Raw genomic sequence first — 16,951 nt, forward strand, 5'->3', positions numbered from 1 at the left:
CTATATACAAGATTATGTCATCTGCAAATAGAGATTGTTTTTCTGCTTCCTTTCCAATCTGGATGATTTTTATTTCTTTTTCTTGCCTAATTGCCCTGATTAGAACCTCCAGTACAATGTTTAATAGTGTGGTAAGAGAGGACATCCTTTTATTTTTCCTGATATTAAGGGGAAAGCATCCAGTCTTTCACCATTAAGTATGCTGTTAGCTGTGGGTTTTTTGTAGATGCCCTTTATCATATTAAGGAAATTTCCATCTATTCCTAGTTTGTTGAGTGTTTTTAATCACAAAAGGGTACTAGATTTTGCCAGATGCTTTTTCTGTAACTATTGAGATCATCATGTGTTTTTTAAACTTTATTCTATTGATACGGTGTGTTACATTAGTTGATTTTCAGGTACTGAACTAACCTCACATTTCTGAGATAAATCCCATTTAAACATGGTGTACCTTTTTAAAATGACTTATGGATTCACTTTGCTATTTTGTCAAGGATTTTTGCATCTGTATTCATAAAAGATATTGGTCTGTAGTTTTCTGCTCTCATGATAATCTGTATCTGGTTTTGGTATCAGAGTAGTATCTATATATCTCATAGAACAAGCTGGGAAATATTCTATTTTTTGGAAGAGTTTCTAAAGAATTGGTATTAATTCTCCTTTAAACGTATGGGAGAATTCACCAATGAAGCCATCTGAGCCTGGGTGCTCCTTTGTGGGATTTTTTAAAATTATTAATTTAATCTCTTTACTTGTTAAAGATCTATTCAGATTTTCTATTTCTTTTGAGTTCGTTTCCATAGTTTTTGTCTTTCTAGGAATTTATCATTTCATCTAAGGTATCTAATTTGTTGGTATACAGTTGTTCACAGTATTCCCCTGAAATCCTTTTTTACTTCTGTAAGGTCAGAAGTGATGTTCCTTCTTTAATTTCTGATTTTAACAATGTGAGTCTTATCTACTCTTTTTCTTGGTCAGTCTAACGAAAAGCTTGATAATTTTGTTGATATTTCCAAAGAATCAACTTTCAGTTTTATTGATTTCTGTCTACTGTTCTTTCTATTTCATTAATATCCATGCTAATATTTATCATTTTCTTCCTTCTTCTTACTTTAGATTCAGTTTTCTCTTCTTGTTCCAGTGTCTGAAGGTGGAGGATTAGGTTATCAATTGGGATCTTTCTTTTTTTCTTTTTTTTGAAGAATAATTGACTTACAATATTATATTAGTTTCAGGTGTATAACATAGTGATTCAATATTTTTATACATTACAAGATAATCACCGTAATAAGTTTAGTTACCATTTGCCACCAAAGTTATTACAATGTTATTGACAATATTCCTTATGCTGTACATTACATCCTCTTATTTATTTTATACCTGGGAGTTTGTACCGCCTAATCTTCTTCACCTATTTTGCCTATCTCCCCACCCCCCCTTCCCTCTGGCAACTACCAGTTTGTTCTCCATATCTATGAGTCTGTTTCTGCTTTGTTATGCTTATTCATTTGTTTTGGTTTTTAAATTCCACATACAAGTGAAATTGTACAGTATTTCTCTGTCTGACTTATTTCACTTAGCATAATGCCCTTGAGGACCACCCATGTTGTCATAAATGGCAATATTTCATTCTTTTTATAGCTGAGTAAAGTTACCATATCTTGGCTTCTATAAATAATGCTGAAATGAACGTGGAGGTGCATATATCTTTTTGAATTAATGTTTTCATTTTCTTTGGATAAATATCCAGAAGTAGAATTTCTGGGTCATATGGTAGTTTTATTTTTAGTTCTTTGAGGAACCTGCATACTGCCTCCATACTCCCTCCACGTGGCAACATAAATTTATATTTCCACCAACAGTGCACAAGGGTTCCCTTTTCTCCACATCCTCACCAACACTTGTTATTTCTTGTTTTTCATAATAGCCATTTTAACAGGTGTGAGGTTATATCTCATTGTGATTTTGATTTGCATTTCCCTGATGATTAGTAATGTTGAGCATCTTTTCATGTACATGTTGGGAAAATGTAAATTCAGGTCTTCTGCCCATTTTTAAATCAGGTTGTTTGGCTTTTTTCGATGTTGAGTTGTAGGAGTTCTTTGTATATTTTGGACATTTAGCCCCTTACCAAACATATGATTTGCAAATATTTTCTCCCATTCAGTAGGTTGCCTTTTTGTTTCATTGACAGTTTCCTTCACTGTGCAAAAGCTTTTTAGTTTGATGTAGTCCCATTTTTAATTTTTGCTTTTGTTTTCCTTGACTGAGGAGATCTAAAAAAAAAAATATATATATATATATATATATATATATACACACACACATACATATACATATATATATATATTGCTAAGCTCAAAGAGCTTACTGCTTACAGACAAGCTTTTTGTCAAATTTGGGAAGTTTTCTGCCATTATTTATTTGAATACTTTTTTACCTCTACCTTCCTTCCCCTCTCTTCTGGGACTCTGATGACATGAGTGTTAGCTTAGTTATTTTATTCTCATTGGTTCTCAAGGGTCTTTTTTTTTTTTTTTTCCACAGTCTATTTTGGCTCTGTGGTTCAGATTGGGGAATGTTTTTTTTGCTACTTTCAGGTTTCCTGATTATTTCTTCCATCCCTTCTATTCCGCCATTGAACCCATCTAATGAGCTTTTTATTTTGGTTATTGTCTTTTCACTTCTAAAATTTCCACTGGTTCCTATTTATATCTTCAATTTCTTTGTTGAGACTTTTTATTTTTTCACTTGTTTCAAGAATATTCATAATTGCTTATTGAAGCATTTTTATAATATCTGCCTTGTCAGATAATTCCAACACCTATGTCATATTGAAGTTTCTGTCTGTTGACTGCCTTTTCTCATTCAAATTGTGATTTTCCTTTCCCTTGGTATGATGTGATTTTCAATTGTATAATTGTGTATCAGTTGTATATTATATAAATCTGTTTTAGCAAGCCTCCTCTAACTCAACGCAGGTTGGGGAAAGGGGGCTCTAACTCACTACTCCCAAATGGGAGTGAAAATCCAAGTTCCCCATTCACTCTCCCCTAGGCAGGGATGAAAGTCTTGACTCCTAATTAGACTTTCATGGGTGGAGGGGATAAGGGGAACCTCATTACAGCTGGATGAGGGTGGAGGTCTAGGCTCCCTACTCAGCCTTTGCTGACAAGAGTGGAAGTGGGATTATTATGGTTTTTCCCATGGTGATTGGATAAAGTAGAGTGGCCATTGTCTAAAAGTTTTCTGTCTCAGTAGGCTGCCCTTTTCTGGTCCTTTGGTTAGAAACAGGAAGCTTTCCTTGGGGCTTTTTTGGTCTGCTCACAGTGACATTTTCAGCGCGTCTCCAGCACTCAGTCCAACATATATGAGGCAAAAAGATAACCTATGTTGCCATGTTGTTCCTCAGGTCTCCAGGACCATAGCCAACCTGTCTTCTCTCTCCACTTTCAGAGTCTTATGTTTGTTTTATATTTAACGTCCTGGGTTTTTAGCTGTACTTAGTGGGAGGAATAGGGGAAAGTACATCTACTCCATCTTGGTCCAGAACTGGAAGCCCATTGTTACTTTTTGAGATTTGCATACAGCTAGCTGTCCACTAGTAGACTAAAAATTTTCTTCATCTGGATAAATTTACTGTTTCAGTTCCTATTAGTCAAGGAAGAAATAACGGCTCTGGTGTCCCCTACTTTGGGAATCTTCATTTTAATAAGGAACTCGCAAGGGCTGAAAATAAAGCAACACCTAAGTGAATTCTCTTCTGAGAGTATAATTTTAGGTGCTCCTTCTAGCCAATGGAGGAGATTACTTGTTCACACTAAATAGCCACGAAACACTGTAACTCATTCAAATTCAGTCCTCGATCTTGGCATGTAGAAATTAAAACAGAGTCTCATGAACTGTTCCAGGTGTGGATTACATTTTAAAAAATTTTTTTTTCAAATTTATTTAAACTAAAAAACGAAACAAAACCAATACACCATTTATTCCACCTCCACACCCTCTGCCTCTGGCAACCACCAATCTGTTCTCTGTATCTATGAAATAGATAATATTAAATATATAACATATGCATTTAAATTTCACATATAAGAGAGATCATACAGTATTTGTCTTTCTCTGTCTGACTTGTTTCACTTAGCATAATGCCCTCAAGGTCCATTCATGTTCTCACAAATGGCAAAATATTGTTCATTTTTATGGCTGAATAATATTCCATTATATATACATGCCACATCTTCTTCATCCACTGATGGACACTTACGTTGTTTCCATATCTTGGCTATTGTAAACAATGCTGCAATGAACGTTGGGGGTGCATGTATCTTTTTGAGTTAGTGTTTTTGTTTTCTTTTGATAAATACCCAGGGTTGGAATTGCTGGATCATATGGTAGTTCTATTTTAATTTTTTGAGGAACCTCCATACTGTTTTCCATAGTGGCTGCATGAACTTACATTCCCACCAACAGTGTACAAGGGCTTCCTTTTCTCTACCTCCTTGTCAACATTTGTTATTTCTAGTCTTTTTGATAACAGCTATTCTAATAGGTGTGAGGTGATAGTTCATTGTGGTTTTGGTCTGCATTTCCCTGATGATTAATGATGTAAAGCATATTTTCATATACTTGTTGGCCATATGTATGTCTTCTTTGGGAAAATGTCTAATTAGATCTTCTGCCTATTTTTAAATCAGATAGTTTAGGTTTTGGTATTGAGTTGTATGAGTTCTTTATATATTTTGGATATTAGTCCCTTATCAGATATATGATTTGCAAATATTTTCTCCCATTCAGTAGGCTGCATTTTCATTGCATTCTTTTGCTGTGCAGAAGGTTTTTAGTTTAATGTAGTTCCACTTGTTTATTTTTGCTTTTGTTGCCTTTGCTTTTGGTATCAGAATCAAAAAAATCATCACCAAGACCTATGTCAAAGAGTTTGCCACCTGTGTTTTCTTCTAGGAGTTTTACAGTTTCAGGTTTTATGTTCAGTCTCTAATCCATTTTGATTTAATACTCATGTATGGTGTAACGCAGCAGTCCAGTTTCATTCTTCTGCATGTGGCTGTCCAATTTTCCCAACACTATTTACTGAAGAGAGTATCTTTTCCTCATAGTATATTCTTGGCTCCTTTGTGGCAAATTAACTGACCATAAATGAGTGGGCTTACTTCTGGACTCTCTGTTCTGTTCCATTGATCTATGTGTCTGTTTTTATGCCAATACCATACTGTTTTAATTACAACCACTTTGTAATATAGTTTGAAATCAGGGCACATGATGCCTCCAGCTTTGTTCTTCTTTCTCAAGATTGTTTTGGCTATTCAGGGTCTTTATGGTTCCATACAAATGTTAGGATTGTTTGTTCTATTTCTGTGAAAAATGTCGTTGGAATTTTGGTAAGGATTTCATTGAATCTGTAGATTTCTGTGGGTAGTATGGACATTTTAACAATATTAATTCTTCCAGTTCATGAGCATGGAATATCTTTCCATTTATTTGTGTCTTCTTCAATTTCTTTCATTAATGTCTTGTAGTTTTCAATATACAGGTCTTTCACCTCTTTGGTTAAATTTATTCCTAGGTATTTTATTCTTTTTAATGCAATTGTAAATGGGATTGGTTTCTTATTTTTTCAGATACTTCGTTATTAGCATGTAGAAATGCAATAAATTCTTGTGTATTGATTTTGTATTCTGCAACTTTGCTGAATTCATTTATTAGTTCCAACAGTTTTTTGATGGAGTCTTTAGGGTTTTCTATATCTGATACCACATCATCCATAGTGAAAGTTTTACTTCTTCCTTTCCAATTTGGATGACTTTTCTTTCTTTATATTGCCTAATTGATCTAGCTAGGACTTCCAATGTTATGTTGAATAAAACTGGCAAGAGTAGCCATCCTTGTCTTGTTCCTGATCTTAGAAGAAAAGCTTTTAGCTTTTCACCATTAAATATGATGTTACCTGTAGACCTGTCATATATGGTCTTTATTATTTTGAGATATATTCACCTATACCCATTTTATTGAGAGTTTTTATTATAAATGGGTGTTGAATCTTGTCAAATTTTTCTCTGCATCTATTAAGATAATTTTTATCCTTCATTTTGATAATGTGGTATATTACATTGACTGATTTGTAGACATTGAACCATTCTTGCATCTCTAAAATAAATCCCATTTGATCATGGTGTATGATTCTTTTAATGGATTGCTGGTATTTTGTTAAGGATTTTTGTTCATCCCTATGTTCACCAGGAATATTGCCTGTAATTTTGTTTTTGGTATCAGGATAATTCTGGCCTCGTAAAATGAGTTTGGAAGAGTTCCCTCCTATTCTGTTTTTTGAAAGAGTTTGATAAAGATTGGTATTCATTCTTCTTTGAATGTTTGGTAGAATCCACCAGTGAAGTGATACAGTCCTAGTCTTTCACTTTTTTTTTTTTTTTAAACTTTGGGTTTGTTTGTTTGTTTATTTATGGCTGTGTTGGGTCTTCGTTTCTGTGTGAGGGCTTTCTCTAGTTGCAGCAAGTGGGGGCCACTCTTCATCGCGGTGCACGGTCCTCTCATTATCGCGGCCTCTCTTGTTGCGGAGCACAGGCTCCAGACGCGCAACCTCAGTAATTGTGGTTCACAGGCCTAGTTGCTCCACGGCATGTGGGATCTTCCCAGACCAGGGCTCGAACCCGTGTCCCCTGCATTGGCAGGCAGATTCTCAACCACTGCACCACCAGGGAAGCCCTCTTTCACTTTTTGAGAGAGTTCTGATCACTGATTCAATCTCCTTACTAGTAATTGGTCTGTTCAGATGTCCTATTTCATCATGGCTCAGTTTTGGTAGGGTTGTATGTTTCTAGAAATTTATCCATTTCTCTTGGTTTTCCAATTTGTTAGTATTTAATTGTTTATAGTTGTCTCTTATGATCCTTTGTATTTCTTTGATATCTGTTGTAACATCTCCTCTTTCCTTTCTGATTTTATTGAGTTCTCTCTCTTTTTTCCTTCATGAGTTTAGCTAAAGATTTGTTGATTTTATCTTTTCAAAGAACCAGCTTTTTAGTTTTATTGATCTTTTCCATTGTCTTTTTAGTCTCAATTTCATTTATTTCTGCTCTAATCTTTGTTATTTCTTTCCTTCTACTAACTTGGGTTTCATTTGTTCTTCTTCTAGTTCCTTGAGGTGTAAAGTTAGATTGTTTATTTGAGGCTTTTCCTGTTTCTTGAATAAGGTGTTTACCATTATGAACTCCCCTCTTAGAACTGTTTTTTGCTTCATCCCATAAATTTTGATATGTTTCATTTCTATTTTCATTTGGTCATAAGGTATTTTTCAATTTCTCCTTTGATATCTTTTTTGACTCATTTGTTATTTAGTAGCATGTTGTTTAACCTCCACGTATTTGTGAATTTTCCAGTTTTTTCATGTCATTAATTTCTAGTTTCATACCATTGTGGTTGGGAAAGAAGCATGATATGATTTAAATCCTCTTAAGTTTACTTAGATTTGTTTTGTGGCCTCACATACGATCTTAGAAAATGTTCCATGCACACTTAAGAAGAATGTGTATTCTGTTGCTTTTGGATGTAATGTTCTACAAATATCTATTAAGTCCTCAATCTTGACAGTTAGAAATTAAAATACAATCTCATAAACTGATCCAGCTATGGATTACATTTTTATATCTAGGTGGGAGAAGGACTTTAGGATCATAATCAGAGGTGAAAGAAAAGCTATGATCGGCAATGATTTTGACAAAGTTTATTGGTTTCACTGCTTCTATGACCAGGAGAAACTGATGACAGTATTCATTTCACATCTTCCAAACTCCAAAGGACCTCTTTATTAATCTATGCCTTTAATAACATAATTTCTGCCAGGGCCACTGGATAATAGCTGAGCTTTTGATCATGTATACCATGTCTGCAGGTGACTACTCCAACTCTTATCTCTGTGTTTATGCATACAGGTTGTTGTCCCAGAGATAAAGACATAATAGGAATGTTACAAAGGACAGGAGGAGGATATGGCCATCAACCTAGTTAAAATGAAGACAAGTAGTTTACCTGAGAATCTTACTCCAAGAGTAAACAAAGGAAATTTCATTTTTATGCATGCTCTGAGGACGTAATCAACTTTATGAGGTGAAATGTAATAGCTTCCAACCTCATAACCATATACAATCCCCCAGCAGACAGCAAACACAAACTTACCCTTTTTTAGTGTGAAAGATGAGAAATATAAGAAGGGAAAGTGAAAGAACATAAATATAACCACAGGAAAAGATTATGGATAAAGTCTGTTCTTGAAACAACAGTCTGTTTTAAAACTTCTCCTATTCTCCTTCGTTTATGCATGTTATTTTTCCTAAAATGAGATAAGCATCTTTTAATTCCAGAAGTGTATCTTGTGAATTCTGCAAATAATTGTTACCATGGAGCTCTAAGTATCCCACAGCAAGCTAATATGTTCTTGGGGCTAATGCTATTTTGGCATTTAACGTGCTTACTACTGAAATAAGAGAAACCTGGAAGGAAAAAAACCTGCCTCAATTCTCAATGATTCCCTTTCACATACATTCGTGTTCCTACTGGATCTGCAGAACTGTGTTAAAAGAAAGGCTCATAGATAAGAAAAAAAATTTTTTTAATAATTTCTTTTTTTTTTTTAATTTTATTTATTTATGGCTGTGTTGGGTCTTCGTTTCTGTGCCAGGGCTTTCTCTAATTGCGGCAAGCGGGGGCCACTCTTCATCGCGGTGCGCGGGCCTCTCACTATCGCAGCCTCTCTTGTTGCGGAGCACAGGCTCCAGACGCGCAGGCTCAGTAGTTGTGGCTCACGGGCCTAGTTGCTCCGCGGCATGTGGGATCTTCCCAGACCAGGGCTCGAACCCGTGTCCCCTGCATTGGCAGGCAGACTCTCAACCACTGCGCCACCAGGGAAGCCCAATAATTTCTTTTTTTTAATTTATTTTATTTATTTATGTTTGGCTGCATTGGGTCTTCATTGCTGTGCACAGGCTTTCTCTAGTTGTGACGAGCGGGGGCTACTCTACATTGTGGTGCACGGGCTTCTCATTGCGGTGGCTTCTCTTGTTGCGGAGCAGGGCTCTACACACGTGGGCTTCAGTAGTTGTGGCACGTGGGCTCAGTAGTTGTGGCTCGCCGGCTCTAGAGCGCAGGCTCAGTAGTTGTGGTGCACGGGCTTAGTTGCTCCACGGCATGTGGGATCTTCCCGGACCAGGGATTGAACCCGTGTGCCCTGCATTGGCAGGTGGATTCTTAACCACTGCACCACCAGGGAAGTCCCATGATTTCTTTTTTATAGCATTTATTTAGATGTATGCCATGCAAATCTGAGTGTGCTAAAATAAAACAGACATATAACTAAAGAGATAAGTAGTAAGTTAAGAGAACTTTCCATTGTGCAATTTGTTGCTGAAAGTCTCAAGAAAAAAAAAATGTAACAGAACATACTGATTTTAAATTGCCTATAACACCTTTCATCTGAAGCTTTTAAAGTATGTTACAAATTTATCTATCCCACAAATAATCATGGGCAGGAAGAGAAATGAGAAAAATAGATGTAGATCCAGGACTTTTGCCCTTTTCCCATTATATTATCATTTCTTGGATGACACAGCAGTAATCTGATCAACCTCAAGAAAAAAATCCCCCCAAAGATTGTCATGCTGAAGTGTAAAAGATGACGACAGCTATTTTATAATGGGAACTTGAGGGCAAAGAACATATGAATTTTTTAAGGAGCTCTCAGAAAGTTAACTACTTAACCAAACTTCTCCGTACTTTTATTATTCCTATTGCTACTGATAATGTTGTTGCTTTAAATTGTAATACCTTGCTCTACAGTTTAAAAAGAATTCTCAAATACATTTTTACTTAATCCTGAGAACAATCTTATGTGGTATGTGGGCAGGTATTACCTTCATTGGATGGATGGAAAAACTAGAGTTTAAAGGAGTTGTATCCCTTGCCTAGAAGCACATACCTAACAGTAAGTGAGAAACAGAATTTTAAACTACTCAGTAGAACGTAATTGTTGTGTACATAGGTTCGGGAATCAGGCTGCCTGAGTTCAATCCTCAACTCTGCCACTTGGTAAGTCAACTTTGACAAGTTACTGAATATCTCAGTACCTCAGTTTCCTCATATAAAAAGTAAGTATAATGAAAGGATTGTTATTAAGGTTAAATTTAAAGTATATAAAGCAGTATGTAGCATATGGCAAATACTCAAAGAAGTTAGCTCTTTTTATATTCTAATAACTCATTTTTGTTCTAGATTTTTTTAGCCTTCATGCCTGTGGTGTCACAAATCCCTTCTAAAGGGCACAGCCCTACTTACCCATAGCCCCAGAATTGGGAAGCCATTGATGGATGATGGATTAGACAAGGATAAAGGCACTTGACATAAATACAACAAGTCCACTGTACACAGATGAGCTGGGCCAATCTTATTCTCAGGCAATTTGTATTCTGGAAATGGTGAACAAATTAAGTAGTTTGAAGATAGGCCAATTTTTTTTTTTAATGTCATGAAGGGGAGAAGTAGAGCTGGAATTATGAGGGATAAACGAACCACGAGATAGAAGGGAAGAGTTTGGGCTTATCTTCTTGGTTCCTAACTTCTCATCTCCATTCTATTTAAAGTTTTAAAATACTTTCCAATATGCTTTTCCAAAGGCATGTGGGTCAAGTGTGGCCCTCATCTCAGTCCTTTTAAGACATTTGAGGCCAGTTACTCTTTTTAGTAGTGTCTATGTTTTCCTAAGTCTACTCCACTCAGCTCTCTCATCTACTGACTTCATTGTTTCCATTTTACTTACTGCATGCCTTTTACTTCTGAATCATAATTTCTGTCAATTCATAACTCCATCTTGTCTCATAAGCACCAAAAACTTTGTCTTATTAACCATTTAATTATTGAAGGAATGAATGAATAAATTAATTTATTAGGTATGTTTACTAAGAGCAACCCACTCTTATGAACACCAAAGGCAGTGCTTGTGTGGTCTGATAACAGGGATATTGAGAAGGATCCCCTATCCTTCCTCCTGTGACCCTCCACCTGGGAAATAATTGTCTTCTACAAAGTTATAAGGTGCTTTCCTGAGAGCAGATTTTGAAAACTGAATGGCATTAGAGATCCAAAGAAGAAGACACAGTGTGGAGGAGAGAGCTACTAGAAGAAAAGATAAATTGAAGGCCCTTCAAGTCACCATATACTTGCTGATAGTTCTCCTCCATCATGTGTTGCTAAGTGAGGAAACTGTCTTCCATTCAGCTCTGTGTGTCCGATTTTTGAGTTTTTGGTTGTTAGGTCAGAAACATGTTATTACTTTGTAGCAAATAATTTAGCAAGGAATAGCAAGGAATAATTTTGGTTTTAGAAGTTCAGTGTTATAGAGCAATAGTTATAGAGAAAAATCTATTTTGGCAATTTAAAGGCTCTGCAGTAAGTATTCATTAAAAATTTCCTATCCAAAATATTTGCTATTGCATGAGAAATGAACCACTCAAGCGCAGGGGTCTCTACAGGGAATCAGGGAAGTCAAGTCAGGCAGTGTGGATTATATATTATGAATTATTTGTCATTTCATTTATTCATTTATTGAATACCTACCATAAGCAGGTCAACATGCTAGTTGCTTAATTACTAGGAATGGCATGAAGAGAATGTCCCCACTGCCAGCCTATAAGATTCTTGAAACCAGAATTTGTATATTGTATCCCCAGGACCTAGCACAGTGCCTGGTGGAGGGTTGGAATTCTTTATATATTTTCTGAAAAAAGGAGGTATGTAATAAAGGCAGACCACACTCCTGAGAATTATATGAACTACACAGCCCATCATTTTATTCAAAATGGTAGAAAGAAGAGAATCTTACCAAGTCCATTTGGTTGACGAGGCTAATTTTCCTATAAGCTGTATCATCTTTTCCTGCTACCCCAATCTCCATCAGAGTGTGCAGAGGTAGCCTCTGAGCACTGGCCACCCATCATTCTTAGCCCAGAGAGGATTGCCATCTTACTGATGGCTGCCCTGAATGAATATTCTGAAGGCTCATTTTCTATACTGGTGCTTTCAAAAGTAATGTTTAAGTTTACCATTTTAAAAGAAGAATATTTGCAAGCCCAGATGAGGCTTTTTCTGCAGATGCAATGAGCCACTTGGATGAATATTATATGCGAATTCAGCTAAGTGTTCAAAGAAAATCACTCCCTGAAGAATCAAGCTAAATTGATCTTCCAGCCATCCTTCATGTAGATGAGCCGTATGTGGCTTTTCCTTGCCCCTATTTACTTTTTAAGCCTATACAATTGAACAATTCCCAAATTACTGTGTTTCTTAAAAAAGAATGGTCAGGTCTAGGGAGCAGCTCATGTTGTACTGAAGCTAATAAATTCGTGCTTTGTTTAAGTAGTGCACTCATTCTTTACATCAGAGATATGAAATGATAAAATGAAAATGATGGATATTTTTAACATTTTTAATAATAAATTTTGATCTTATAAGATGGTTTAAAATCCTCTCCCTAAGTACTGACTAAATAAATGAGGCATTGACTCAACTCAGTACGCAGACAGGCTATCAAACAATGATCTAGAAAACTACAAATGGATTACAAAAATTGTGCCATCATCACTTCCTAAGTCTACATGATTTCTTACTAATAACCTTAAAATATTTATAAATTTGGTTGAAGATTACTTGCCTGACTTCTATTCTATCATTACCATTGTTAAGTCTCTTGTCTGGTCTATTGTAATAACTCCCTGATTACATCTACATATATACACCCACACACATGCATACTTTCTATCCAGTCATATTTCAGTAACTGACTACACCATGACCCATTTGCACAATTTAGAAACTTGCAAGTCATCTTTGACGCCTCCCTTTTCTCCATCCCATATATCCTATCAATCCCCAAATCCTGACAATCTCATCCATCTGCTTTAATCTATCCCCACCTGACTGGATTATTACCACAGCCTCTGAATAGATCTCCTTACTTCCATTTTCAGTCCCTTCCAACCCATTCTGCTCACTAAAGCAAGATTAAAGCTTCTAAAATGAAAATCTGATCATACAGTTTCTCTGCTTGAAACCTGTGATGACGCCCTTTTCCCCTTTTGATAAAGTTAAAATTTTTAACATGCCTATAATGTGTTTCCGCCTACTCCTCCACATTACTCCTTTCCACTCTCTCCTTTTTCATTCTATACTCCAGCTATTTTGAATGTTTTCTGGGTCCTGGCGGGCTCAGTGAATGGTACTGGTCACTTCTGGTTGTCTGTACATGTCATTCCCTTGCCTACAACACTCTTTGCCCTCTTATTTGCCCTGGTAATGCCTATACATCCCTCAAGTCTCAGCTGAAACGTAAGTCCTCTAGTAAGTCTCTGATATTTTCCCTGACCTCAGATAAGGTTATTCTCCCTTGTCATGGGTTCTGTGTCTCCTTCCACTGTACATATTTCATTGAGTTGTATTTCCTTGTTTAAATAGCTGCCATCTTTGCCAGGTTACAAGCTTTGAAGAGCAGAGGCATCTTCCATCTCTCTTTCCATTTTAACCCCTTCATCAAACACATAGCAGGCACTTAATAAATAATGTTACATAAATGAACACATGCCTGCCAGAATAGCTCTCCCAGAGTACAGCTTTCCCTTCAACAAAAGCATTTTAGCAGATTTAGAAGAAAGATCCAATAGACTTACCTAGGCTATTGCCTTTATGCCACCTCATATACTGTGTTTCTAGAAAATTCTACGTTCCTCACACTTAATCTTCACTCTTTTGCTTATATCCTTTTCTCATGCTGAAATACTAGTCCTGAGCATCTCTAGCTGTTAAATCCTATCCATCATTCAGCAGCTAACCAAGGACTATTCACATTTTCAATGATTATTATTTCCTCCTCCTACAAGTTCAATCTCTTGTCACTCCATGCAAGACTAACTCTCTCTCCTATGACACTTAGTGCATTTTTGATAATATATGCCACATTCTGCTTTGCAGTGTAGTTAATTGTCTGTACATTTGCTACAGTAATAGACTGTAAGTTCCCTGTAGGATATTTTTTTTTCTGTACATCTGTCTTCTCTAACAAATGAGATCCTTAGAGAAGGAACGATGCCTCTTTCATTCATATCCTCTAAATAGCTAGTATGGTTCCTAGAGCATTGTATAGGTAGTGGGAGAGTAGAAAGTGAAGGCATTTCAGAGTCAGACATATTTGGATATTTGATATTGATCATGTTGCTTAATATATGTCAACCTTGGTTTTCTCATTTGTAAAATGGGGATTAAAGGGCTGCTGTGGGTTAAATGAAGTAATATTTCTAAATGTTTTATCATTTAATAAATATTAAGAATTTATTATGCATCATTAATTTGTTCAACAAATATTAATAAAGCACCTACCATGTGGCAGGCACTGCTGTGGGTGCTTGAGTGGCATCATTGAACAAAAGAGACAAAGATCTCCACGCCTGTGAAGCTTACATTCTAATGGGAGAAAAGACAATAAACATAATAAATCAGTAAATTTCATGGTATATTAAATGGTGATAAATGCCATAGAAAAAATAGCACAGAGGAGGGGAGAAGGAGTTCAGAAACGCTAGGGATGGGTGGGAGTCATTATAACAATAAATAGGGCAGCCAAGATAGACCTTACTGAGAAGGTAATAAAGACAAATTTGAGCAAAGACTCAAAGACGTGAAGAAGGTGAGTGAGAGAGTGAGCTATGTGGATATATGGAGAAATAGTGTTCCAGAAAAAGTGAATGAACAGCCAATATAAAGGCCTACGTGCAAACATGATGAGTATATTGCAGGAAGAGCCAGTGATTGTGTGGATATGGCAAAGCAAGGAGGAGAGGAACAAGACATGAGGCCAGAGAGGCAACGAGAAGTCACCTCTTACAGGGTTTTGCAGTCCACTGTAAGAACTTTGGCTTTTACTCAAAATAGTGTTGAACCAAAGAGTCACATGGCCTGATTTATATTTTCGCAGGATCCCTTTGGCTACTATGTTGAAAATAGACAGTAGGGGACAGGAGTGGAAGCATGGATATGAGACAATTGGCCATAACTCAAGAGAGATTAGACAGAGTACGTTGAATCAGGGTGGTAGGACTGAAAGTGGCCAGAGTCTGGATATAGGTTAAAGACACAGGTAACAGCATTTCTAACAGATTGGATGAGGGGTATGGGAGAAAGAAAGAAGTCAAAGATGACCCACTATTTTTTTACTTGAACGTCTGGAAGGATTTGTTCAGCATTAGTTGAGTTGGGAATACTGAAAGTAGAGTAGGTTAGGGGAGATTAAAAGTTCAATTTCAACATGTTAAGTTTGAGATGTCTTTTAGACATCTGTATGGAGGTGTTGAGTGGCTATATGAGTCTGAAGTTAGGAACTGTTGTCTGGGCTGAAAATACAGATTTAGAATTGTGGGCATATAACGGTATTTAAAGCCACAAGCCACAGGAATGATATGGTGGCAAATGAAAAGCTTCTGCAGGTGGGAAGCTTATAGTCTAGGGACGGAACATAATAACTACTCACAAAATATCTGTCCTTTTCCCCAAACAGTGCTACTTAGTGTATGCTTTGTAGAGTATTAGCATTAGCACTCCCTGGGGACATTGTTAAAAATATAGATTTCTCGGCCTCATTCCTAATCCAATGAATTAGAAATTCTGGGGGTGGATCCTGAAAACACTTTACATAAGCCTTTCAGGTGATACTTCCATGTGATATTTGAGAACTACCCTAATGGGACCTTCAATATTTATTGAACTCATTCACATTTTTACGTTTTAATTTCTATTTAATGACAATGTGACACTCATCGGCTCAATGTGATTTCATTTCTAATCATAATTGTGAGGCTGAATTTCAATCCATATCTTACATATTAGTGATAATATTTCCAAGCTGTTGAGTATCACACTGTGAAAGCTCAAATGATGGATGGCAGGGAAAAAACCCAAGTGGTTCCCTGATCCTAACTTCCTCTGCTAGCATGGGGAGAGAGCACCGGCATTATACAGTGTGCCAGCAAGAGGGAAGAGAATCAGGGTTCTGTTTTTTGTTTTTCTTTTCCTTGTTTTCTTTGTCCTGGGCTCTCCATGGGAGGCAAGGCCAAATGATTTCTCAGAGGTCCTCCCAGTTATATCATTCCATGATTTCCTCCCCTGAGGCTTCTACAAAGAGCACTGTGGAAAGCATCACCTACAGCCAAGGGTGATCACTCACACAAGCACACATTTTCAATTTCCAGCCCAGGGCATTCAGACACAGTCTGTAGTTAAGTGGGCAATCCCAGGGGCTTCATGCAGCCACCACCAGACACAAATAGCCTGGTCACAGCCTGCTTCTGGCCCTTCAAAGAAAATGCTAAGTATTTTTTCAAGAAGCCTGTGAATATGTGAGCCAGGAGGACAGAACAAGAGAGTAGAGGATCAGGGGTATTTTGAACTGAAGTTGATTATGCTTTTCCAAAGAGTTTGTGTTAATTCAAAGAGCATCTCAGTCCCTACCTTGCCAAGCTCTATTCAGCTCGAAGAGTGAAAACTTTTTATCTTCAGCATTAGTTCCAACCTAATTCATATCTGATCAGGAATAAGTTTTGCTCCTCCAGGAAGTGAACCCTGGTTACCTACAGGTCCACAGAATTGCAAGTTTCCCTTACCCTCTTTTTACTTTGCCCCAATTTATGATGGGATTCTGGTATAATTATCATCCCCATTCCCTCAAAGGACAAGAACCCTGTCTCCAAAGCCAGTTGGTATGGATGGGATAGGGAAAGGAAGGATAGGTCCAAGCCTGCCATGCTGCCTATCTTTTGTCCCAGCCTTCTCTCCTGGAAGGTTATACCTCATCCTCAATACCTCTGGCTGATGGCTCAAAGCCTCT

Source organism: Balaenoptera acutorostrata, chromosome 6 (assembly GCF_949987535.1).
Source record: "Balaenoptera acutorostrata chromosome 6, mBalAcu1.1, whole genome shotgun sequence".
Taxonomy (NCBI): domain Eukaryota; kingdom Metazoa; phylum Chordata; class Mammalia; order Artiodactyla; family Balaenopteridae; genus Balaenoptera; species Balaenoptera acutorostrata.